This window comes from Canis aureus, chromosome 17 (genome assembly GCF_053574225.1).
Source record: "Canis aureus isolate CA01 chromosome 17, VMU_Caureus_v.1.0, whole genome shotgun sequence".
Lineage (NCBI taxonomy): Eukaryota > Metazoa > Chordata > Mammalia > Carnivora > Canidae > Canis > Canis aureus.
In genome coordinates this window covers 16,621,569-16,646,955 of record NC_135627.1, presented here as the reverse complement: position 1 = coordinate 16,646,955, position 25,387 = coordinate 16,621,569, and the positions used below count along the sequence as shown (strand labels likewise).

The 25,387-nt window shown below is 38.3% G+C and overlaps 1 protein-coding gene across 2 annotated transcripts in view; it reads left to right on the top strand.

The window, feature by feature from the left end:
* GPC6 (glypican 6) overlaps positions 1-25,387 on the top strand; it is a 1,085,955-nt gene that overhangs the window by 628,831 nt on the left and 431,737 nt on the right. The gene's annotated exons all lie outside the window — the stretch shown is intronic.

Below are 25,387 nucleotides of genomic sequence, written 5' to 3'. Positions count from 1 at the left end.
AAAGGAAGAAAAGGAAAGAAGGAAAGGAAGAAAAGAAAGAAAGAAAGGAAGAGAAAGAAAGGAAGGCAGACCAAGATAATTTATGAGATTAGAAAAGAAATTCCATAACTCTATGGAGAAAGTCCACTGTGTCTCCCTTATTCCTTGTAATTTGTTAGTAGTTCAGGAATTTGAAATCATGCAAGATCCTTAGCCACATGGAACTTAGATCCGCTAGCCAATACTGGCAATCATAGATCTCTCTGAGGGTTTTCTTCGGCTTCATTGAGGAATAATTGACAAAGTGAACAAATTTGACATAACAAAATGACAAATATATTTGAGGGATACAACCTGATGATTTGATATATGTATACATTGTGGATTAACTCAATCGAGGTAACTAACATATCCATCACATCCCATATTTACTTTTTTTCTTGGTGAAAGCAAAGTTTAAGTTCTTCTATTCTATCAGCAAATTTCAAGTATATAGTATGATATTACCAATTGAAGTCAGCATGTTACACAGTAGACCCTCAGACATTATTCATCTTATAACTGAAAGCTTGTACCCTTTTACCAACTTCTCCCTATTTGCTCCACCCCGAAGTCCTGACATCCATCATTCTACCATCCTACTTTTTTTATGGGTTCAACCTTAAAAAAAAAAATTCTACATGTAAATGATACCATGCAGTAATACATTTCTCTCTCTGACTTACTCCACTTAGCACACTGTGCTCTGAGTTCATCCATGTTGTCGCAAGTGTTAGGATTTTTTTTTTTTTAATAATGCCACAGTGAACAAGGAAGCACAGCTATCTCCTCAAGATAATGATTTCATTCCCTTTGGATATATGCCCAGAAATGGGATTGTTGGATCATATAGTTGTGATAGTTCTATTTTTAATTTTTCGCAGGAAACTCCATACTGTTTTCCACAGTGGCTGCACCAATTTACCTTCTTACTAGCAATGCATTAGGGTTCACTTTTCTCTACATCTTGCCAGCATTTGCTATCTCTTGTCTTTTAGATACTAGACATCTTAGCAGGTGTGAGATGATACCTCATTATGATTTTGATTTGCATTTCTCTTATGTTCTGTGATATGGAGCACTTTTCCATGTACCTATTAGCCATTCGTATGTCTTTTTTGGCAAAATATCTGTTCAGATCCTTTGCTTACAGGAAGTGTTTGTGGGACCATTTGAAAAACTGCTTTTTTGTTGTTGTTGAATATAATCCTGCAGGACTCTGGAAGGTGGAGCCCTGTTGGCTATCAGAGCTGGGTAATTTGAGGGCCCACCCCTAGGGTAACAGCCACAAAAGTTGAGGTGCTGGATGTATAGGCAAGCTCCTTCCAGAAATAAGCCAGAGAGAATGTGGGGGAAGCGCTCACCTCCTCTTTCAGGGTCCTGGAAAGATTATAGTCAGCACTTAGATGGATTCTGATTAAAGTTAGATCTTTGAGGCAGCAGCTTCTAAAGTATTCACTGAAACCCCTTCTAGGGAAAGACTGGGAGATGGGCATTTTTGCCTGCTCCCTCTGTGCTGAGCCCTGAGGGGATAACCTTGGCAGATGTCCATGTGCCCATTCACAACTGTTGCTTTGTTTGCTATGGTCCTACAGGACTCTTGAACTCAAGCCTCATTGGCTTTCAGAACTAGATGACTTGAGAACCTATCCTTCAGGTGGCAACCTTAGTTGGGGTGCTAGATGTGTGGTCCCAAGCCTTTGCTTCTCAGGGAGAGCTAAGAGTCGAGCATTCCCTCCCAGTTGTGTGACATTTATGCTGGAGCTGGGGTTCATGGTGAATGTCAGTCTGTCCTACTCATTTCAACGTATTTGCTCAGTTGCCCAATTTGTAGGAGTCTCTCAGCTAGTTTCTAGATTTTTCTTAAAGGAAATTGTTCCATATGTAGCTGTGTATTCAGTGATTCCGTGGGAGGAGGGAAGTGCAGGAGCCTCCTATGCCATTATCTTGGTAATGTCCTCCTGACCATATTTTTCTTAATGAGCATTTCCACAGGAACATCTTTTTGATTCTTCAAACTTGTCATGTAGCAAACTAAAATCATTGTCTTTCTCAAAATTGCCCCCCCACACACACACTGGTGTCGTTAAAGGTACTATGTGTACTTCTAGCCACTATGCTTTAAATCTCAGGATTTTCCTAGGCTTTTCTCTCTCCACCTCCTGGACAAATTAACCAGGAGTCATTCGCTGTCACTTATTGAGCTGCAGATCTTATGTCACTTGAGTTTTCTATATGTTTTGTTTAATTCGTGTGACAGCCCATGGTGGTACATTTTAATATCCCAAGAGAAGTTATGAAACTCACTCAGAGTATAAATGGTACCATAAATGTATCAAAAGCACGTTTGAGAGAATAAATATTGTGGAATACTGCCCAACAGCCATGCTATCTATGCTTTCCCCTGTACATTTTAAAATTTATCACACTCCACTGCCTTCTTAGACCTCTATAGCATTTACCAAAACAGCTTTGCCAATATATCATTGTCCATTTTGGAAGATTGAAGAAACAAGGCAATGAAACCCATTATTTTGTGTTCTCTTAATGAGGATACTGTTTATTCTCTTAAACAGTGTCAGTCTCCATTAGGAAAAAATTTTCCGTGACTCGTTATCAGGAATACTTGTATTTTGAGCAACTAGCTTGATCTTGTTTTATGGATCTAGTGAACCACGAGACTGATTGGAAAGCTCCGAATCAAAAGGAACAATTTAATGGAACATACATTGTTACCTTCTCCAGTTCCCTTGACTGTCTAGCTACTCCTTTCTCTCTCAGCTACCTCCCACTTAAGCCATGTCTCCCTCCTCTTTGACACTTGAATGGAACAAATGCATGGGTGGAATTTACCTTCACATGTGGCTGCAGAGTGGCCAAAAGCAGCCAAAAAGGACGGGGGTGAGGGGTCTGCATTGGGGAGCTATAGTATAGGAGGGCAGAGGGAGCCAGGCTGAGGATGCTCTTCTTCTGTTCTCTGAGCTACATCCCTGTGTGTTTCCTCCTCAGGACCCTTCCTGAAAGTCTGGCCTAAGGGTGAGCAGGGCACGCCTTCTGAGAGACCAGCTGAGTTTCATAGCAGCTCACTGTGAAGCAGTAGCCAGTGCCATGATGTGTCCTATCACAATGCTTTCTTTGCTTATTTCTTTGCCCCCCTCTCCATTCTTCTTCACTCTCCTTGCCTCGGGCTTCTAGCTCTGAAATAAAATGTCAGCGCCTTGATCCGTGCTCATGCTGTGCCGTCTTGAGAACTTGGGCTAAGCCCAATGTGAAAGAATCCCTTACAGGCATAAATCAGACCTTCTCTTTGCTGCCTTCTGGTTGATGGGTTGGTTTTAAGGGTAGTGACCACCTTTTTTGATCATTGAACTGGGTCTACATTGCCAAGAATTTGTATTTGGCAGAAACTTTTCCTTTTGATGTCTTTCTTAACAGAAAGCTGAGACTAAGTGTAATTCCAGTGTTATCCCCCAAACTCCAACATTTTGACCCCTTATTTCTAGTTGGAACTGCAGGAATGCCAGAAAGCACAAAAGAGCAACTGACTGTAGCCTGCTGTTAATATAGTTGAAATAACTTGTCAGACTTCCACTGTGAAAGCAGATTTTTTTTTCTGTTGGCAGAAACTAGAAGAAGTGCCATAAAATCAGAAATAAGCTGTGAAATGCACTTTAAGTTAATATGAAAGTGTGTTGTTCCATTGACCTCGCATTCTGAAAAGCGAGCCATGTTGTCTTTTGAAGGAAAATAAAACTGCAATGAGGATTCCTTTGTCGCAAGGGGTATGTGGGGAGGAGCTCTGTTTTTTATTATTTATGATTTTGTTGCAAAATAAAAGTGACAGCTGTCTGTGACCTGAGTCAGAAGTAAATCCTAACACGGAACGTTAGCAATATTGATGCTTCTCCCATTTCAGCCACCACCTGAACGATAAACTATTTGTAGAGTTTTATGTGTACAATGAGTTTCCTTTTTGTTTTGGTGTTTTTCCCTGCAATTTTTCTAATTATTTTGATCTTTTAAAAGAAGTTAACAAGACATCCCTTTCCTAAATAAATGTGTGTCTGACATGAGGGAGGAGTGCCATAAAATCAGAAATAAGCCATAAAATGCACTTTAAGTTAATACGAGAGTGTTGTTGTTCTATTGACCTAGCATTCTGAAAAGCCAACAGTGTTGTCCACCTCAATGGACTCCATTTGGTCAAAGCCGAATGTGGCTAGTGTACCGTCTCCCTCCCAAAGACTATTTTAACTTTTATTACTTTTTAATATTCAAAAACAAGTCGTGGCAGGGAAATACTCAGCTCATGTTAAAGAGAAGCCAATTGTTCTTCTTATTTGCTTTTATGAGGGCTCAGTCAGGAATAGAAAAACATAGGAAGTATACATAAAGCAATAAGGAACAGCAATTGGGAGGAGAAACTCAGCATTTTTTTTCCCCTTCAAATTTCAAGCCCTGCCACAGGGTGGGGAGAGGGAGAGATTGTACGGGGGCCTTTTCCAATGTGCCTCCAAGTCTTTGGGATGCACTATGGAATCTCTTGTGAGATCATTAGGAGATCATTGACCAGTCTGCTAAAGCACCTTGGAGAACACAGGCACTGAGTTTAGTGAAGACATAGTAATCAGGCCCTCAGCTCTGGCCTGAGGACATTTAGGGGACCCTGGGAGTATTGCTGAGTCCAGTTCCATGCCCCAGACACGAGAACTTGCTGTCAGACCTGCATGTGGAAGCCTTGGGAAGCTGTGATGACAAGCCTGACTTTGGGATGAAAGGCCCAAGAGGGATTCCAGCTGCATGGCCTCTCACATGACAGTCTTCCTGAGTCTCACTTCCCCCAGCTGTGAAATAGTCACACCTGCCTCACAAAGTCCTTGAAGATCAGTAAGATGTCTTTAAAACTAGCTGCTAGTTGATCATAATTTCATGGGATGGAGCAGGGTTTTTTGCCTTGTTTTTATCAGTGTATTCTCATCACTTACTATGTAGCAGGACCTCAAGATTTATGTATCAGGTGACTTAAAGGGACCTAAAACTGCCATTGCCTGGCCTATGTGCCAGGCAATCTTCTATTCTTATTGGTACTATTAAGGTACTATTTTGTTCAGATTTGATTGGTTTCTTGAGGATGATCAAAAGGGCAGTTTTTTTAGCCCCTTATCTTCAAGAGCCATCTCAAGGTCACCACAGGCCATTAAATAATGAAGGCTAAAAAGATGTGACTCTGGTCCTCTTATGCTCCTGTTCACCAAAACGTGCCTCCACTGGTATCACTGTTGTCCTCTGAGGTTCCACATTAAAGGTCAGTTGATAAGAGGGTTCCAGGGCTAAAGCACAGTTTGGAAACTTCTCATCTCAAATCATTCAGCTTTCACACTAACTGGTGGTGCTCCCAGAAGAAACAACACCCTCTGTCCTTGGGTCTTTGTAGTATCCCCCTCTGCCAGGAGGCCCCAGAAAGGACTCAAGCCTCTGAGAACTCTAGAACCAGGACTGTGTCTCTATCACCCTGACCGAGCAGATCTCCATGTCATACGTTGGTATGTCTGAGATCTCCACTGGTGGAAGGAGTATCTTCCAGCTGCTCCAAGTTACAATCCATTCCTTGTTGTCAGTAGATTAGAGCGTTGGGCTTCATGAGTCCTGGAGCATGTGCACCCAGTGATATTTCATTGAGTAAGGGTGGAATCAGGTGTGTCTGTAGCACCCCTAGCAAGAGCCACCACAGTCTTGTGAAAACCACTCCTTTCACAGCACTGTTGGCTCTTTCATTCAATAAATTATGAAATGGTTTGCTAATATAGGTGTGACCACATTACACCTCCTTCCTACATCCCCTTTAAAAATTATAAAATTTTCTTTGGCCTCCCATAATGCATTAAAATGTAAGAGACATCAGATATTTATTTGAAGTAAAGGCCACTAGAATATTAGGGCCAGGACCCCTGAGAGGAGAGATTAATGAATGCTTTGGTTAATGAATCGGGAAGTTTTAGAAATGATGGCAAAATAATCTGGAATTATGCACTTGTCCTTGCCTTATTTTTTAGACTGTAAACCTAAAATGCTGGTATTCCTGTGTCCATTTTTAGCTGTACACTACTTGGTCATGTTCCTTCTCATTTCTGTTTTTCGTGTTCAAACTTTATTTTTCATACACGAAGTTTAGGAATAGAAGGGGAAACAGAAGGCTTAGGAAGGAGTAGGTTATTAATAGGAGTCGGGGATTTGGGCTCTTTTCCTGCTGCACAGAGACATGTTTAGAGGCTTCTAGCCTAGAAATGCACCCACTCTGTTCCCCCACCGTTTCTCCCCTCTCTCTGTTTCCAGCACCCACATCCTGCTCACCTCCCTTTGCAGATTTCACAAGCCAGTTTCTCCCATAACCGTGTACAGTAACGGTCCCCTCGGCAGTCCACAATAAATTCCTAATAAGCAACCCACCAGGCTTTGCTCAGTTTATGCTCTGTGACCATTCCATAGCTATTAACCACCTTCGGTTAAATTTTCCAACCCAACCTTTGCTTAGCTTTTATTACACAGTGACATTCATTCTATGGCAGCCATTCTAATTACTCTCTCTCTCTCTCTCTCTCTCTCTCATTCATTTGCTTCTACTCTATTTCCACACCCTCAAACAAGAGCATCTCCCAAGATGCTGTCCCTTTATCTCCTCTTCCTCATCCACTTTCTGGGGCTTTCCCTACCATTTCCATATAAATGACTCTCACCTACCCCAGATTATTTTTCCATCTGCAACCTCTCTCTTTAGCTTCATTCAAATATTCTGAATTGCAGGATAGGAATGTCAGCTCGAAGGTCTCCCTAATATCTCAAGCTTAACAAATCCAAAGCCCAACTCCTATTTCTCCCACGCTGCTTCTTCCTTCTGAATCTATGTTACTCTAAAATGGGGTTACGATTCTCCTGGCAGCCTTGAATCAACTGAATCAGTCACGTTTTTCTCACTCTGTGTAGCATCCAGAACCATTCTAACAACTTTTTCAGTCTCACTAGTTTTCCTGTATCCTCCCAGTGTCACCCCACCCCCAGCTCAGGCTCCTATTACCTAACTAGTTCCCCATGTTCATTTTCCTGCCTTCACACCCATCTGTCCACTGCTCTCCAGATTAACCTTCCTAATGCACCTATTTGCTTTGGCATTTCCTTCCTCCAGAATCTTCCAGAGTTCTTTCCTGTCACCTAACAAAGTAGACTTGTTTTCATTAGCCTTAGGTCTCTCACTGTCTATAGCCAACTGACATTCATCGTCTTTAACTATCAATAGTATCCTAAGCCACCCCCTACTCCAGAAAACAAGACCGTAAGTCATTCTCCGGCAGCTCTCGGCTCTTCGTTAACACTGAGCTTTTGTTCATTCAGTTGCCTAGTCAATCCTGCCAGAAAACCCTAGTTCCCCATCTAGCCCCATTCAAAATAAAAAAAGTTACGATTCCCTCACTCTAGTTATTATGCTAAGTAGTTGAGGAAAAAAATATCTTCCTAGTGAGATATAAAAATACTCAATAAATATGTGTTACAGAGAATTCAAACGAATTGAATTGAACTCAAGAGGCATTTTAAGACTTCCATATTGAATCACATCAGAGGCAGCAAGAAAGGAAAATAAAAAGGGAGAAACGAAGAGGAAGAGAAGAAGGATGTGAAAATGGGAAGGTGCAGGAAAGGGAGCATTCTGAACTTTGGCTTGATGCACATGAAGTGTCACCCTTGTGTCTTAGCTCAATAAACCGATGTCTTCCTGACTCTGTTCTATGAGAGAGAGACAGGGAGGAGACCTTGGATCTGTCATGGTTGCAGAGTGTCACAGAACACCATATGCCCGTCCTGTCATCTTTCTAATAATGGAAACAAACAAAAAATGGGATACAAATGAACATATGGAATGAGCTATCTGCTGTTAAATCGGCACTTGAGGACTTAATATTGTGCAAGTAAAGGGCAGTCGTTCTGATCTTGCTCACGTTAAATCAGGATTCTGTATATCTAAATCAGTATTCCTCCACCCTGTCACCATTGCCATTTTACAGCAGATAATTCTGAGTTATTAGGGGTTGTCCTATGCACTGTAGGATATTTAGCAGTATTCCCAGATTCTATCCACTAGATGCTAGGAGCATCCACTGGCCCCCTTCCTAGCTATGTCAAGTAAGAAAAGCCCTGGACATTGCCAAATGTCTCCGATTATAGCAAAATCCAAATGTAGATAAAGATATGCACGGTTAAAATGTGTAGGTAGCGCTTCCCCAAAACATTAAAGATGGCCATGCTGACACATTTTCCCATGGAAAAAAAACAACTGGACCCATATTTAGGTCTTCATTCCAAAACCACTCCTGTTTACATTCCTTTGGGCTGAGCTTCTAATCAGTTTGTCTTCTGTAATATTATGCAAAATTCTCTAAAATTTATAGTAGTTGACAGCTATGAAACAGACAACACTCAGAGGCACCACTACAAACCATCTCTTATAATGAATATACAAATATGGAAGGAAAGAGCCCGACTGTCTAAACTGTGATAACTCTTGATTGAAGTCTAGTGTACAATTCAGTCATAAACATCCCCTCATTATGACAGAGCAGACAGATGAAAAGAGAGAGAGAAGACATCATGCTAAAAGACATTTCTAAACTAGAATTAATTTTCCTCTTAAACAACCTCCCACATTGTTAAAAACTGATCTGTGTACCTGAAATGGATTTTACGTTGTGTTTCATTTTGCCCTATGCAAATGCAGTACCGTCCTATAGATGCACTTAATTATTTTTAATGGCAGTAATATTATTTGTAATACTCTTCTAAGGGGTAGAATGCAGCTAGAATGTTAAATAAATTTTGAGTGGAATTGTGTTGGAACAAAGGCCATTGTCTCCTCTTGCTATATTCACTTGCTGAGTGACAGATTATTAGGTCTAATATTACAAAATCCCATTCTTACAGGTCACCAAAACCCCTTGAGGAGGTTACTACTCTATTTCAGATACAGATAAAGAAAAAAAAAAAACTACCATTCTGGAAGCCTGTTTATTTTTTAAAACATAAACAGCTGCTTCCTTGATTTTAGCAGATATAACACTTTTTTGTCCTCACGGACAAATTTCTAGAATTTAGGACTTAAATTGCTTTTCCTGTAAAAGCTACTCAAAGAAACCAATCTTTGTTTTGATTAAGGCAATAAAATATGTTTTCACTCTTCAAATAAAAGATTTGTTAAAATAACCCATGACCGAGTGGTCAGTGGCTGTGCTGTCTGTGTACTTTATACAATTACAGTCAGTATTGGATATGTGTCAAATTTATTTAAGCTCAGCTTCCTTATTTAGCATGTGTTTATTACAAAGCAGGGCTAATTTATTACTCATGAGTCTATCATTCTCACCCTTCCTATTTATTATTCAGCTTCTTATTTGTGTATAAAGTGATGTAGCTTCAAATTTGCGAGTCCACACAAAGTGACATTGTACGTGCATCAGCAGCATGACCAAGGTCTTATTTCATGTTCTAGTTTTTGCATTGCTGATTAGTCTACTGGCAATTCTCTGAATTTACAGGATCTGTAAATGCCTAAGTTATGATGGTTCTTCGGATGTTAATTATCCACATTCATACACCCTCTTTATTATACATTTGATATATAGTATATTTGTTCTCCTTTGTATTCCAAGATAATGCTATTCGTGGTGATTCCTGTCTTTGTGGCTTCTGGGGCAGAAAAAAGCAGTGTATTTCCAGCAAACCACTCTATCCTGCATACATAGGGCACAATGTTCAGAAATGAGAAATGTCCAGTTTAAATTAGAACTATTATAATAGTTCATACTTTTGGCTTCAACCAAGCTGCCAAGTTTATGCTATCTTAGCAAAAAGTGTATGCTAAGGAAAAGGAAGCCAAAAAAATTCCCAAATTCTTTTATGGATTTTAGAAAAGGAAAATATTCTTGTACATCCTGGATTTGATGTGAATTCTTCTTTCAACCCTCTGTTTACTTAAGGGAAACAAGTGATACTAGTTTCTTGTGACTTCAGGATTCAGGATGGAAACTTTTATTCTTGAATATCAATACCTTCTTTGATTCGGGCTAATTGATACATCAGAGTGGTGGTGGTTATATTTTTTTAGAAGCTAAGATGTCCTTTGTTCAAAGAAAATCTTATGCCCAAACTTAAGCGGTTTTGTGTGCATACATGTAGATATGCCTATAGATATGTGTGTGTATGTATACATGCATATAAATGTGTGTGTGTGTTAGTGTATACCTATACATACATGTAAAAGGTTAAATCCAGGATGGGAATCAATATGGTTCCTCCTCATGCCACTCCCTTCCCTCCCCCAGCTCCTGCCAGCCCCTGAGGCTACCCTGTTACTACCTAGAGTCCACAATGAAAAGCACTACTCAAATAACTTTCCCCAAGTGGTAATTTTATGCTAATAACATATACAATCTTACACCATTTGTAGAATTCTCACGTTGTCTTGTCTCTGATAGGGAGAGCAGAGCCCCCCTCTCCATTTGAAGGAACGACAGACACTAAAAGGAGGAAGGAGGCATTCAAAGCTAGTTGATAGGATTTTGAAAAGAGGTGTCATCTACTGGGAAGAGGCAGAATGTGAGCTTGTTAAAGAAGTCAAAATAAAAGGATGAGAGAAACCAGCAAGAGAATGGAACTTGGGAGAAATTCAAGGTCACATGGCACAAAGGGGGAACAATGGAAATGAACAGTTAAGATTTCTATCTTTTTTTTAAAAAAGATTTTATGTATTTATGAGAGAGAGAAAGAGAGAGAGAGACAGGGAGAGAGAGAGAGAGAGGGAGAGAGAGAAAGAGAGGGAGGGAGGGAGGCAGAGACACAGGTAGAGGGAGAAGCAGGCTCCATGCAAGGAGCCTGTGGGACTCCATCCTGGGACTCCAGGATCACGCCCTGAGCAAAAGGCAGACACTCAACCGCTAAGCCACCCAGGCATCCCAGATTTATATCTTAATATAGTTTCAATTCAAACATAGTTTTATTTAAAACACAACGTCTGTCTAAATGGAGGGGAAGAAAAGAAACTAAGCAGCAATACTTAATTATACATAATATTCTTTATATGGGAAGTGTTTTTTAGGATGATATCTAGAACGCACTTGCTCTGTCTCTTCAACATGCCAGTCACTGAGCCAAGCATTTCATTTTGTCCCCTAACCTACAGTGTGAGGTCAGAGGTCAATTAGTTTCATGTTAGAATGCAGAAATTGGAGCCCAAGAGTATGCAAGGCATAGACAGATGGCAGTGATGGACTTGAACTCAGGCTGCAGACTCCAGGCTGGTGCCATGAGCCATGGTGCCATACTCTATGCTAGAAATAGAAGTAATGGGCCTTTTGGTAGAGTACAATGGATTAAAAAATCGAAGGTCTATCTAAAGCCTGTTCCTAGGGATCCCTGGGTGGCACAGCGGTTTGGTGCCTGCCTTTGGCTCAGGGCGTGATCCTGGAGACCCAGGATTGAATCCCACGTCGGGCCCCCGGTGCATGGAGCCTGCTTCTCCCTCTGCCTATGTCTCTGCCTCTCTCTCTCTGTGTGTGACTATCATAAATAAATAAAAATTTAAAAAAAAATCTTAAAAAAAAAAAAAGCCTGTTCTTTATAGCTGAACTGTTGGGTGTAGTTAGCATGGCACAGAGGGATCGGTCCTCTTTTAGAAGAAATGGGTTCTTGTTCCAGCCTATCATAAACTTGCTGTGAGATGTTGATCTTTTCACTTCATTGTACAAGACTGTTTCCTCATCTATAAGATCAGGATAGATGATTTCTGTGATCTCTTCCATCTTCAATAATCTGTCCCTAAAATTTTTAAAGAAGTAATATCCAGGGACTGTTGTGTCTAGATATGGTGTCATCCCCTGCCTCTGAGGGCTTTATTGGCATATTGAAACCTGCCAACCTGCTTGTGGATATATCCTGAACCAATTCCATCTGTTGCACCTTGATGGTGTTTTTTCTTTTTTTTTTTCACTCTAACCCTCCCCCAGTCCCCACTGGAAGTGACAAATGACCCAAAAGGTAGAACGAGGTCCCCTGTAGGATCTTCCCTTCTGAGTTGGCGTCTTCAGATCTTGAGTCATGTTAGGTATATTATTATATCCAGTTCTGGTCACTTCAACTTAGGAGGTCTGTGAAGAACATTTAAAGAGTTTGAGGTAGAGAAACAAAGATGCACAAAGGTCAGAAGACAATCTGTATAAAAGGCTACCATTTATTATATATTTATTACACTTAGCATGGTGCTAAGCATTTTACCTACCTTGTCTTATATTAATCCTTTCAATAAACACTTCAGGTGTCATTACTCCTATTTTACAAAGGCAGGAAACTGAAACTTCCTGAGATTTACAAACACAAACCCACGGAGAGCCATCCAGTTAGATGTAGCAGAGCTGAACTCTATGAAGACCAGGACCCCCTTGACTCCAAAGCCATTTCTTTTTTTATAATCATGTAGAAAAAGATGGGTGGCATTTAAGAATGACATATAAATAAAAGGGGGATGATTTTTAAAAAGTCTATAACTGTATATTCTCTGTATTATCTGGGAATAGAAGAAGAAGGAGGAGGAGGAGAAAGAGGAGAAGGAGGAAAGAACAGGCTATACTTGTAGTATGAGAAATTTGGGTTGACTATAAGAAACGGTTTCCAGACAAATTTGATGTGTAACTGGCCTTCCCTGGAAAGGACTTCTGTCGGCTCGCTTTTGAAATTGAAGCAGAATAAATTCTACATTGGGTCTTAACTTTTAGAATAAGTTCACTTTTACGAATAAATATTTAGGTCCCTGATAAAAGCCTAATCTGGTCATATATTGCTGTGTAACAAACTGCCCCAAAACTTAATGACATAAAGCAACAACTATGTCATCATGCTCATGATTCTCTGTGCCAGGAATTCAGGCAAAATGTTAGCTGGGACAACTTGTCTTACCCTGATGTCTAGGCCCATACCCAGAGTGACTTGAATGATGAGAAATGGTTGAAAGGCTCATTGAGGTCATGTATCTAACACCTTCTTTCTGGCTATTGGCTGATTTCCTTGGTTATTCTCTGTCTGTGCCACCTTTTGGAACTAAAATTCACTTATATGGCTTCTCTATTCTGATGTCTTGCCTCTCAGTTGGATGAATGGACCAGTTGGGGGCTGACCATTCATCTGTCTCCCTTACTCTTTACATAGCCTCTTGATGTGTGTATCTTGGGCTTCTTCACAGCATGGAGACATCAGGGTAGTTGGACTTCTCACATGGTGACTGGCTACTAGCAAACACTCTTTAAGAGCATGGTGGAAGCTACAAGGATTCTCAAAACCTAGTCTCAGAAGTCACACAATGTCACTTCTACTGTATTCTTTTGGTCACCCATGAGACCAGGTGCTGTGGAAGGAGACTAGATGGAGGCATAATTACTGGCGGGTATGGCTTATTGGAAGCCATCTTTGGAGACTAGCTACAAGCCTTGTGGAATTTTAGGATTGAAAGACATATAAGCAGTTAACTAAATGTGCTACACAAATAAGCTATTTATCTAAGAAGAAAAAGAAAAGAATATGTTAGAAAAAGCCTTCTAGGCCACCAAGGACTGTTAAGTGTATGGATTAAAGGTAATGTACCCCCATAATAGTCTAACATCTCCCTTGGCAGAAAAATTTCAGAAGTCTCGAGTGCATTACATATTAATAAGTTGTATTTTCCCATATATAAGGGTAAAAATTGCTTGGGGCTATAACTTGTAGCTTTCAATTGCATCTTCATTGCACCAGGGAAAGCTGCTATGTGACACATATGTTTGACTATCCTAGCTGAAAATAAAGTAGTATGGGTTTAATTCTATTGGCAAGAGACCAGCTTTCCATAATTTTAGCCTAGTGAATCGTTATGGGCCATAATTCAAATTTAATGATCTGACTCATTGAAATGATAAGATCCCAGCTTTGGGCAGGCATATTGTTGCTTCTCATAGGAAAATCTATTATTTTACATGTCAGGTACTCCCTCCCCTATCCCATGTACCTTTAAATAGAAGGCAGATGCTGTCATCTGGTCCTAACCAGGGCAAATGATTGAGTCACTAGAGCTTATGTGAACATGTGTGGTTCTGTATTTGAATCTAGTGAGCCTATCGCTAATGACGCTGTACAGTTCAGAGATTTCACTGTTGACAAAGACCATATGTTCTCCCAGCAGCTTCCTGTGTAATGTTCTGTTTACTGTATATTCAGCAGAGGATTTGAACAGCTTCACCTGGAGCGAAATATTCTATCCACAGGCTGTTCTTCGTGATGTGCCGTATGAAATAGATAAATGTTTCTAAAATAAGTGAGAAGTGAGTTCTCTAAGACAGCCTTGAATGAGATAACTTTGTTGCTAAGACGTATAATCTCTTAGCCTGTCTGTGGAGACTGAGAGAAAATTATGTTGAGTCTCACGTAAAAAAAAAAAAAAAGTGCATAAAAAACTAAGACTGATTTTTAAATCATGGCCAAATAGCTTCTGTTGAAGACAAAGACTATGAATAATTACTTTATGTCTTCTACCTACTTACACTTAGGAAAATCATCTCTTCCTTCCTCATTGACATCTTGTTATCAAACCTCTTGAGGTAACCTTGGTTATAGTCTTTCACTCAGAATACAGAATAGTTAAATGAGACCAATTTGATTGATCAGAAAATGCTAAAATAACACAACAGGTTCTTAAAGTGGTTTGTTTCATTGGCCTACTGCTTTGACTGATCAGGGACCAAATGCATGCAAAATCTGAATGCTTAGCAGTTAAGAGAACACACCTCCCCACAAAAAAAATAATAATCATAATAATCAGGATGAGATCCTGGATCCACTACATAACAAAAATGTGTTTTGACAAGTTACTCAAATTTTCTCATCCTCAATTTCCTTCTTTGAAAAAAAAGAAAAAGGATGATATAAGATAATAAAACTATCTCTTTCCTTAGATAACTATGAAGACTAAATGGGATAATTCATTCAAGAGTTTAACACAACTCTTAATATATAAGCAATGAATAAATATAAAGTTTTATTAAATCCAGTTGATTTCTTTTTGAGCCTTGAATGAGCTGCATTATTACTCAAACTTCCAATTTTATCAGTGGAAACATCCACCAATTAGACTCAACCAAAAATTGAGAGGATAGAGATTAGAATCTAGAAGTATTTTGAAAGTAATCATATTATAATACTTTGAGATAATCTACTGATTTCTTTTACAAAGTATGGGCAATTCTTTTGATTTGGCTCCTTTGTTCACTTCTTGCCCTTATAGTTAGACTCCTATATAATACTTTGAGATAATCTACTTCTGATTTCTTTTACAAAGTATGGGCAATTCTTTTGATTTGGCTCCTTTGTTCACTTCTTGCCCGTATAGTTAGACTCCTGTAGATAAGCTTTCAAGGACCCTGTGCAACCAGGAGCAACTGCCAGAGGTGGTCCATTCAATTGCCACCCCGTTCCCCACTCCCACACTCCATCCCCAACATAAACTGCACAGTGGGGGCATAGGTAGAGAGTCACCATGATTACCATAATTCCAGATCCTGAAAATTTAAATTCCACAGAGAAATGAAGCATTCTTTTATGATTTTCTTGAAAGACCAGTGTGGGAATGAAGGTCTTGATATGTCCATCTCTGTCATGAGGTGGATTTTAGGGTTTCTTTGGTTTGTCTTAATGAAAGAAGAAGGTAGAAAGTACAGCTCTCCTTTGTAGTTGCTGGCAAGATGATACAGTAATCACAGAGATGCTGTTATGATGAAACTTGGTGCCTCAAATAGTAAATTAAGGAGCTTCTACAAGAGTGGTTTAGGTTCAAATACCATGAGAAATAGTCATAGGGAAAATAAGGGAGAAAGATCCTCAAACCTTCATTTGGTTCAGATTTACAAGGCCTCGAAATAACCAGAGTTGCTCCAAACAGGAAATTTTCTGCCTTCACTCAACTAAAGCCAGCAGATGCTCACTTTCTGGAGCCCAGTTCTGAGGCATTACTGTGGCCCAGAGGAAGATAATTTTCTATATGAATCGTCCAGGCAGACAGACCATAAGAAAAAAAGATTCATTTTGCCTGCAAGTATTTCAGAAAAAATCTTCCCTGAAATACCATTGAGATATCCTAAGAAAGCACCTTCTGCTGGATCTCTGTGTGTGATAATATGTGTATATGTATATGTTCATACATTCACATATGTATATTTGCACATATGTACATCTATGTGTATGTGTGTATTTATATATTTTCTTAAACTATAAGTACCGGAGACAGTAGGATATGTTTCTACCTTATCCTGGGTGTTAACTCCTCAGTACCAGTAAAGTATTCATGAAGAAGAAAACACTGTGTTCTTGAGTGTGCTTGTCACTGACAATCTCCTCACCCCTGTGGATACTTCAAAAAGTTATGTCAAGTCCTCACCAGATACCGGAGTCTTGCTTTTATGATTCAGAACTGGTCCTTTCAGTACTTGCCTTTCAGGTCAAAAGCCAGAAATTTGGCCTCTCCAGAAGTCTGATTCGCACTTGAACTTCGGATTTATGACCACTAGACTTGATTTTTAAAGTCATTTTATCTAAAAACATACCGTTTCTTCTGTGGACAGTGATATTTTGCTTACACCATATCCATATGTTTTGTATTGAAGTATACAATTTTGCTGTCCATTTTGTTCCTGTTGATAATGTATTTATTTGAGGATGTTAATGACATCTTTCTCAAGTAGAAAATAACATCAGTTTAACATAATTTTTCAAAATCTCTAGTCAATATCTTATAGGCAACGAGAGAGTCCTGACAACATATCAACTCTATTTCTGAATGTATGGCTCTATTTTGGAACTCAAGGTTTACTGCTTGCCCTACATTAATCATTAGTCTGCTTTGTACCAGGCATTTGTTGGAAGTACAGGAATTACAAAGCAAAAGGGAACTAGACCTTCTTGCCCTCACTAAGTAGAGAGTCTAATTCAGTGCTATCCACTGGAAATATAATGTGAGCCACACTTATAATGGTAAAATGTTTAATAAAGTTACCACTTTATTTAGTTTACCACTAAATAAAGTAAAAAGCAACAAGTCATATTAATCTTAATAATATACTTTATTTAATTCAGCGACAAATATCAAATATCTGTATATCCAAATATCATAATATCTGCAGGTAAACAATTTTTAAATAATTTTTAAATAAAGTAAAAAGCAACAGGTCATATTAATCTTAATAATATACTTTATTTAATTCAGTGACAAATATAAAATATCTGTATATCCAAATATCATAATATCTGCAGGTAAACAATTTTTAAAGTTTATGATGAGATATAAAGGAGGAAAGACTATCCATTGGAAGAAAGACAGTCTCTTCAATAAATGTTCTTTCTTTATACCGAATCTTTGAAATCTGGTTTGTATGTTGTTCCTCCAGCCCATTTCGGTCTGGAACAGCCACATTTCAGTGGCTTGATAGTCTCATGCTATTTGGACAGCATGGATCTAGTTGTTGGAATAAGAGCAATGATCATAACCACAGGTAGATGAAGATATGACCTTGGTATTATGGGAAGATAGGGTACCTACCACAGCCTATTTGGCCGTGGATAATCAGACTCTGCTTCCAATTTAAAGTCATATTTTATCTGTTCTTAAAGGAAAATAAAGAGCCCTCCAGGCCAGCATTATAGTAGGAACATAGATTTGGGAGTCAAATAGGCCAAGGTTCAAGTCTCAGCTTTACAACTTGTTAGCTGGAGTTATTAAACTTTAAGTTTCAGGTTTCTCCTAGTGTTGTGGTAAGGTTTTGATAACATGAGATATGCACCTGCTACACTGACTGGCATGTACTAGGTATGCTCAGTGAATTTGAACAGCTATTTTTTTTTATAACTACTTAGAAGACCATAATGCAAAGCATGCTAAGTTTGTATGGTTGAAGGACAAGTCATTCTCAACCCTGGTTGACCATTAGAATTATCTGGAAATTTTTAAAAAGCAATGATGAGAAATTCAGGAATAAGTCAAATGACACTTGAGGAAACCAACTAATAAATCCATAGAGTAGTACATTCCACAGGACAATCAATACATTTCCAGAATAGACCAGCGACAGAAAATAGAGTTGAGGTTCATGGAGGAGGGGATGCTCCTCTAGATTTTAAAAGATTTAATGGATTTAACGTCCAGAGGTGATGTATTGATTTATTTAATTCTGATTCAAAGAGACCAACCACAAACTTATTTTTGATGGGACTGGGAAGATTTAGCATAGTCTAAGGTATGAGATAATGGCAAAGAATTATTGTTAATTGTTTGTGAAATGGTAATATCTGGAATTTAGTTTAAAATATTTAATAAACAAAAAATAGGTCCATAAGTGTGGTGAAATCTTGGCAATTTTTGAAGCTGACTGATAAGTATATGGAGATTCATTGTTCCCCGTCTCTTTTTTTGTTGTTGTTGAAGTCTGAAATTTTCAGAATTAAAAAATACATTTCTACTACATAATGTTTAGAAAATGCCAAAACTAAACAAAACACTGCTCCTTTGGCACTAGAGATTCTGTTCTAATTTCCCTGGGGAATGCATAGGAACTAGGGCATTGTTTTTATTTTGCTTTAATTTGGTTTGGTTTGGCTTGTTTGTTTATTTTTACCAGAGAGGAGTCTGGAGATGTGGGCAGGTGCCATGCCATCATCAAGGTTATTCAAAGGTTATTGGAAGCCAAGGATATTCAGCTGGGAAACAGTAGATTTGTAGCAACATTTTAACAAAAGACCACTCTGGTGGGGTGAGAATGGGGAACTAACGGGCAAATTGGAGGCTGGGAAGGGAATAGGTGAGAAATGGTGAGGGGCAGAACTCAGGCGGTGAATTTTGAAATGGAGGGACAGGATATATTAATCATCTGCGAGGTTTGAATGACCAAAATTATGGAGATGTTTGGGGAGATCGAGGACTGGTGGTGATGAAGCAGAAGGAGATTATGATAACACCTTAGTTACTGATTTGGACCACTAGATAAAGGGATGGAGATGCCATTTATTAAGATGGGAAATTTCCGCAGATTTTCAGGGAACGAAGAGGGAAGCCATGGTTTCGTTTGTGAATTACATATTTTGAGGTCACAGTGGAAATGCTTATATAGTCAAGAAAAGCATTAGGAAGATCCGGAGGTGTCTTAGAGAGACCAGGTACCGTGCTAAATGATTCCCTGTACTGTCTTGGGAAAACTCCCCGGAGCTCTCTGAGACAGATCCTGTAATCATGTCCATATGACAGATGAGAAAAGTAGCTTACCACGGTTCAGTAATGTGCTCAGGATCACCCAGCAAGTAGGTGCAGGCGTCAGGACTTGGGAGCCATCCAACTCCCAAATCCATGCCCTTAATCGCTATGTTACAGAGCCATCCAAAGTGGGTGAATGATTCCAGAATGGAAAAGGAGGACGAAAATAATAGATTGGCATTAATGTAAGAATCCAAATATTTAGAAATGCAAATAACCCATAAACGTATGTCTGATAACAAGACCTTTGCATAATGAGAATATTTTTATTGCGTATGATATTACTTCACTCAAAGACCTCCTAATGCCTTTTCCAGTATTTTAATTGTCTTGCAAACAGGGCACATAGGTCAGATTAATCTACTGCTTAATCACAATGCTGAAAGGAATGCTGATTGCAAGCCTACGTAGTGTTGCTGTTACTTAGATTCTTTTTGAAGGAAATTTTGTGCAGATAAGATATCTCCAGAAGTTTAGAAGTGAACAGGCTAGTCAGAATGTTCAGCATCAATGGTAGCACAGATGTTTAAGGACATTGGCCTACATTAACAAAACATTCCCTTTTTTCTCACTTTTCCTCTTCAAATTTTCAAGAATCTCTTTCCCAGATGGATATGGAAATCACCAGAATTCTCTCTGGTGTTACTAACAATCAAAGCAGAAAGGAAGATTGCCATTAGCATTATTTTTTAAAGTATTTTTCCACCTAGAAAAGGATGTTTGTTTTCAGACCTTCCCCCACAAGAGTGTTATCCATGCTCTCAACTTCCAGTAATCAGGACTGAATAAACATTGTATTATATCAAAGTGTTGGAGAGATGAGGGGAACAACTCACAGTTAGTAGGAAGAGCCCAGATTTTGGTGGGGTTTTGTGTGTGTGTGTGTGTGTTTAAGATTTTATTTATTTATTCGTGAGAGACACACACAGAGAGAGAAGGCAGAGACACAAGCAGAGGGAGAAGCAGGTTCCATGCAGGGAGTCCGACGTGGGACTCCAACCAGGGTCTCCAGGATCACGCCCTGGGCTGAAGGCAGCACTAAACCGCTGAGCCACCCGGGCTGCCCAGTCCAGATTTTGTAGTAAAGTGTCCTGGTTTTAACTCCTGGTTCCACCCTCTCTGGCTTTGGGGCCCTGGGCAAGTTATTTAAAGTTACTGATTTGCAACTGCCTAATCATGGAACTAGGAATAAGAAAACTATGGTATCTAGGTCAAGATTTCTGACCCCACAGTCCAAATGCCTGCTGCAGCAGCCTTGGCCATGCGGTGCCATCTCTCTGGGCCTCAGGTGGTTTGTTTGCTTTAATTTTTTTTCTATAGAATGGAAATAGTAGTATCTATCACATATGGTTGTTGTATGTAAATGTTATGTACATTAAATAAATGTATGTAAATGAGATAATATAGGTAAAACCTCAGAATAGTGCTTGACACATAGTAAGCACATTCAATAAATGTTAGTTCTCCTTAATACTAGCATTGGCACTCAGGAAATAGTAAAAATTGTTGTTTTCTGTGCCTTTTCAGAGACTTTCAGAATATACTGAAAGCAAGTTATAAGGGTAACTTTGTCAGCATTTTATAAATACAGTACACTTAAATCCAATAGTAAACCTAATTATTGCACCAACCATTGTTTAGAAAATCAAGATGTTTACAGAACTTTAAGGCCAGTTAATGAGATATCTAAACCCCTGCCACCTCCATGGGGTCTGTCTTCTTTCATAAAATCTCACTTAGGCCACAGAGAAGGACCTGAAAGTAAATAGCTTCATGTCCCATAAGGCTGTCTCTCAGGTAATAAGACCTTGGCAAAAGCACTTAGCGTGATGCTTTTCTGACCATCATAATATCTTCTGTGGCTTTGATAGATCTATGTAAATAAGGAGGCTTATCAAGTCACTAGTTCTACTATGGTGTTATTTGTTTACCTTTGAACATGCCAGTGTGGTTTTAGAAAATATGCACACAATATTATCCTCCAAACCTGCACAGTATGTATAGCTACTAGCCACGTGTAGCTGTAGATCATGTGAAGTGTGGTTATTTCAAATTGAGATGGACTGTTATATACAAATCGCATATCACATTAAAAAGATTTAACATGAAAAGAGTATATAATATTAATATTTTATCTTGATTACATACGGAAACAATAATATTTTAATATGTTTAGTTGAATATATTTTAAAAATCAGATTTCACCAACTTTTTATTTTTTTAATGGGGCATTATAACGTTAAAAATTCCATATGTAGCTCACATTATGTATCTGTTGGACAGTGCCATGCTAAACTTTTCTTCTCTTCATTCTCTCATTCTGAAGCAAATACTATGTGAAACAACCTGTCCTAAAAGAACAAAGCATGCCAATGGGCATAAGCAGGAATTATCTTCACTGTATTAGGTCAGCCATAGACCAAACTACAAGAAAATATTGCACGTGTGTGTGTATGTGTGTGTGTGTTTTGCTGCTGTTGTTAAGGGAAAATACTGGTTGATAAGTGTTCCTTTTAAGAAATAAACTTTTTTGGGGAAGGGGGAATATGCATTTGTGTGTGTATGTGTGTGTGTGTGTGTATATACATACGTGTGGGTATGCATATATACAATATATGTATGTATGTATGTATATATATATATATATAATTGAGTTAGCTAAATAAAGTACATATTAGAAATCCAAAGAAATCATTTGTGTGATAAATAAGGTTGCTTATTACTAAGCTACTATGATTATAGAAGTTTAATGAAATTTTAATTACATTATGCGCCTACTCAGATATTGGTCTTGAACATTAATCGAGTTACTTGAGAAGCATTTCATGGAATGGGAAATAAAAATGAAATGGCTTATTTACTTATCCCAATGCATTAAAATAAAACTCAGTAGGTAAACTCATAAGAAAAAAAAAATGAGAGCCCTACCCAGAAATCTCATTCAACAGAAACCAAGGGTGGGTTTTCTCCTGTGTAAATCACCTTTGGTGATTGAAAAACACCATAGCTAGGCTCATAAGACAGTACCTAAAATGCAATATATATGACTTAGGTGGAAGCTATGGCCTACTACTTCTTGCAATGTCACAAGTTTAGAAACCCACCAGGTAAGTTGCTATACATAGGTGGGCAAGATGTCTCTAATTCTGCTCAAAACCAGTGCTGTTTATCAGGTCCAGTAATCAATAGAAGGGAAGAATGGGAAGGTGGTTAGTGGAAGCACTGGAGAGGGACAAGTAGGAGAAAGTGGGTGTTTGGCTCAGTTAGCAGGAGGCTGATGTGGAGTTGTCATGACAGCTCCACATTGTGCTTTCCCATGTTTTCTGTCCCAGTGATTTCTTTCCTGTTGTAAATTACATGGGACAATGACTTTGCTAAAACCTACTTGTCAAACTGCTGCACTACTCCGTATATGTTTATTTTTTAATTATCCTTAAAAATATCCTAGATTTGGGTTAGCAGCCCAGGTTGAAATGGAGATTTCAAAGAACAGCCAAGTATTCATTTCATTCATTAATAGCCTTTAAACAAGTATTGTCATGTACACCTGGGTGGCTCATTGGTTAAGCGTCTGCCTTTGGCTCAGGTTGTGATCCTGGGGTGCTGGGATCAAGTCTTGCATCAGGCTCCCCTCAGGGAGCCTGCTTCTCCCTCTGCCTATGTCTCTGCCTCTCTCTCTGTATCTCTCATGAATAAATAAATAAAATCTTAAATAAATTTAAAAAAAACAGGTATTGTCAGCTGCATAGTGGCCAAGAACTTTTGGCAGTTATCAAGTCAGTCATATCATCAGACACCTGGAGGGATGTCTTGGAATATAACTGGGGCACCTCTGAATTAGCTCTGTTTTTATCTACAGTCAGAAATTACAGCCTTAAAAAATACACTAGGAGCAGAAGTTAACACCCACATGTAATACTCTCAAAATTGAGCAGTCTTTATGTGTGATATTATTACCTTTTAATATAACTTCTAAGAAAGAGCAACTGATAGAAATGCATACGGAATTTAATGTTTAACTTCTTTCCAATGAATCACTTTTAATTTTTAAAGACTTTTGCAAAGATAGCATTGTCTTGCTTTAAAAAGATATTAAAATATCCTCAAGTAGTTTGACGCACATACACAAAATCTCTTCTGATCTTAATTGTGAGAAACAACCCTCTAAGAAGATTTTCTTGGCACACAAGTTTATTATAAATGGTGATATTATATCTCAAATATATTTTTTAAAGTAATATAAATAAAATCTTTAAAAAATAAATAAAATAAAATTAATATAAGCATAACCATTTTTTCATGATAGACACAACTATGAAACAGAAGCAAGCCCAAGCCCAGTTGATGCTGAATTTGTAAGTGAATTCATCTCTAAGTGTTACTTAATTCTAGTCCATAAATAATGCATTTAAGCATTAAATTTAACTGGTTTCATTTCAATTTAATTTGAAGTCCAATGGCTCTTTCTTAGTTTGTAGAATTAAGGTTGACGCAACTGGCTGTCTTACAGATTTATTGTGCATAGATTCTTAGGCTTTAGAGATCCTACCATGTCATTCTAATAGTTAATTGTTTTTAAAATGACATTAGGTATATTAAATGGTGTAGCTAAAAAAAATGGTGTCCAAAAGATGACACTCCAGTGACCAAGATTTTTCAGACAAATAAAAAGAAAAAAATTAGAAAGGATTAGAAAATTGAATGACAAAGAAAATCCTCCCTGATGTTCTAAGAGCTTTGGGAGGTTATGAAGGTGACAGATTCTAAATTAGAAGAGTTCAATTCACATATTTTAAAAAATGGAACAGGATTTTTTTGCAGGAAAAGAAGAAACATCAGGCCTTTGAAAAGGAATCTTGCTGTTGCATCCTGGCTGACTTGCAATTAAAAATGAAGGAGCGATTGAACATGTCTGAAAACATTCGATTCTCTATGCATTGGGCATGGCTGAATAGTTTAGATTGTCAAAAGCACTAGCTTGCCCAATATATATTAGGGACAAGGGGGAAAAAACCATAAAACTGTTTAATGTAAAACCAGAATTTTGACAGCCTGCATTGTATCTTAATTGCTTTACATTTACATGGGAAAAGAAAATGCCTTATTTATTCAGAGAAAGGCTCAGAGTTATGTTTTTTCAGTTCTTTATCTCAGTTGACATCTGCCAAAATGGTAGATAAGCCAACACAACAAACAAAACAAAACACAGAGAGTCAAAATTCTAGGGGCACTAAACAGTCTTCTTTAAAAAAAAAACAACTATGTATTAATGAACAAATGCACACTGCTAAATGTATCACATACATGATCCCATCCTATGCTCATTCCGAACTAGTGTCATTCGAAACATGCTCATTCCAAACAAGCTCATTCCAAACTAAATATACACATTCTGTCCACTTTTCAAAGGGGGAAACTGAGGCAGAAGAAGCATCATCCCACCAGTGTTTATATAGTTTAGTGTCACAGCTATATTTATTATGGAAACTAACTTTGATTTTCTTCTCTTACGTAGATTAATATGTATAACTTACGCAAAATAATAACAAGAAGTCTGTTCCCTTGCCTTGAGTTCCTAAACCATCGTATTTCAACCTCCCCTTATATACATATTATTTTCTATTTTGCATTATTATTTACACACTTTTCTGGTGTTCTCAGTGAACTTAAAATTCTCCTGCACAATGAGTAGTTTCATGATTTCATTCCCTTCTACATGGATCTATTTCAATTTAATAGAAGACATTACATTTTAAAAATATAGGAATTAAGAATATTAACTTGTCTTCTTATCACCTTCTCTAGAATTTTTGAACTTTGTAACAAAAGACGCCTCCTCTGTAGACTTTGAGAAAGCATACTAAATCTAGTGTGGATGGGTGGATGCTTGTATGGGTAGAGAGATAGGCATAACAAATCATATCTGAATTGATGATTTCTCTCGATCTAAATATCACATACAAGAAATAAACAGCACAAAAAAAAAAGAGTGAGCGAAGGAATGGTTAGAGATTT